Source organism: Chinchilla lanigera, unplaced genomic scaffold (assembly GCF_000276665.1).
Source record: "Chinchilla lanigera isolate Chin_1 unplaced genomic scaffold, ChiLan1.0 scaffold00010, whole genome shotgun sequence".
Taxonomy (NCBI): Eukaryota; Metazoa; Chordata; class Mammalia; order Rodentia; family Chinchillidae; genus Chinchilla; species Chinchilla lanigera.
Window position 1 is genome coordinate 32,413,497 of NW_004955411.1, and position 1,698 is coordinate 32,415,194.

The following is a 1,698-nucleotide window of genomic DNA, read 5'->3' on the forward strand; positions in this document are numbered from 1 at the left end:
GAACCTGTACATTTTAAACTAGGGCTCCTCTAGCTTCATACTCTTTAATTTCTTTTTCTAATTAAATCAATACAAGAGTCTTTAAGGAATACAAAATACAGTTTCTCCTCTCTCTATGCAGTTTTAATATATTTTCTTCTTTGTGTGCTCAACTGTATAAAGCTGATGTTGAATATAACAGAGTCAGCACCTCTCTGTCACTGCAGAAACCTGGGCCGGGAATTTGCATATGAAATATACACCCCTCCCTGCCTGGCCGGCGCTGTTAACCAGGTTATAAATAGTACATCGGGCGCACTGCACATAGGAAAGGCTTTTTGATGGGCACATGCCATGAAGGGGAGAAGTGCTCAAACACAGTGTCTCGTTGGAAAGCTTTCATTACAACTAGCCAAGGGGGAGAGCGGTTTATTCCCTAATGATAGCCTTGCTTAAGAATCCAATCATATGGAAAGACTGATGGTAAAGCTTTCTAAGAACAGACATTTATGCTACTATTTGGGTAAACAAGTGATACGCTCAGTCTGTAAACATGCTGTGGTAATTCTGATGGGCATTTTTTTTTGAGGGGGGTCTTTTTGAGACTGGGTCTTGCTATGCAGTTCAGGCTGGCCTTGCACAAACTTTGTAGCCTAGGCTGGCCTTGACTTGCAACGATCCTCCTGCCTCAGCCTCCCAAGTGCTGGGATTACAGGGGTGTACCACCACACCCGGCTATTGATGGGCACTAAGGAAAACTGAGCCCTCGCCTTGGATTAGTCTACCGTATATATGTGGAGAGCAACCACAAAACTAGAAAGTGCTCTCTATATTTATACCACTTAAAAAGATAAAGCTCATAGTAGGTCATTTTGCTGAAATCAGCCACTGGGATTTAAAATTTATTTTTTTTTAAATTTTTTTGGATTTAAAATTTAAAAAGCCATTTGAAAAACTTGATTGAGACAGGATGAAAAGATGCCATTCATTTAGAACGGATGAACACAGACATTATAATTAACGGGGCCATATTTTTGCCGTTTTATATTGCTGGAGGGCAAAAATTCAGTAAATGTTACTACACAGGCTGTTTCAGTCATTACAGGGTATAGGTACAAAGACCGGTGATGACTTTTGTAAATGATGAATATAAACCTTGCAGACTCTATTATAGTTTTATGGGATACACTAATTTGGTTTCCAAGCATGCTTTGTTTTGTTATGGCTGTGAAGCAGCTGTGAAACAGATTTAACACGGAACTACTCATCCAGATGACAGAAGAGGTGAGGGGACCAGGGACAAATTTTTCTTCCTACACATTTGATTTTCGGCATCTATGTTTGCCCAAGGTGTCGTGATACCATGGTGATAGCTTAGCAACAGCTAGATACAAATTAAGGTGATCCGTCATGCAGCCTCTGGTCATTCGAAGACGGTGGGTAGGACACTAGGAAGAAAAATAGATGCTCAGTGGTTTAAAAAAGAGACTTTCTATTAAAAAAAGAAACTTTACCCACATTTGTCCACCTCATCATCTCACATTCACGCTGATAGAGAAGGGATGGGCATCTAAAAGAACCCCCAACTCGGCCCCACTACTATAATTGATTACATCAAATCAAATGTATGGGCTGGGGACTTAGCTCAGTGGCACAGCGCCTGCCTGGCAAGCATGAGGTCGTGAGTTCAATTTAAGTGACTTTAAAGCCAGTCTGGCC

General features: G+C 41.0%; 1 long non-coding RNA gene across 2 annotated transcripts in view; it reads right to left on the minus strand.

The window, feature by feature from the left end:
* Positions 1 to 1,140: 1,140 nt before the first annotated feature.
* Positions 1,141 to 1,698, minus strand: part of LOC102009262 — an 8,909-nt gene continuing 8,351 nt past the window's right edge. For both annotated transcript variants that reach the window (XR_001232824.1, XR_259951.1), the window contains one exon: positions 1,141 to 1,427. This is a non-coding gene — a long non-coding RNA (uncharacterized LOC102009262). The remainder of the gene's footprint in view (positions 1,428 to 1,698) is intronic.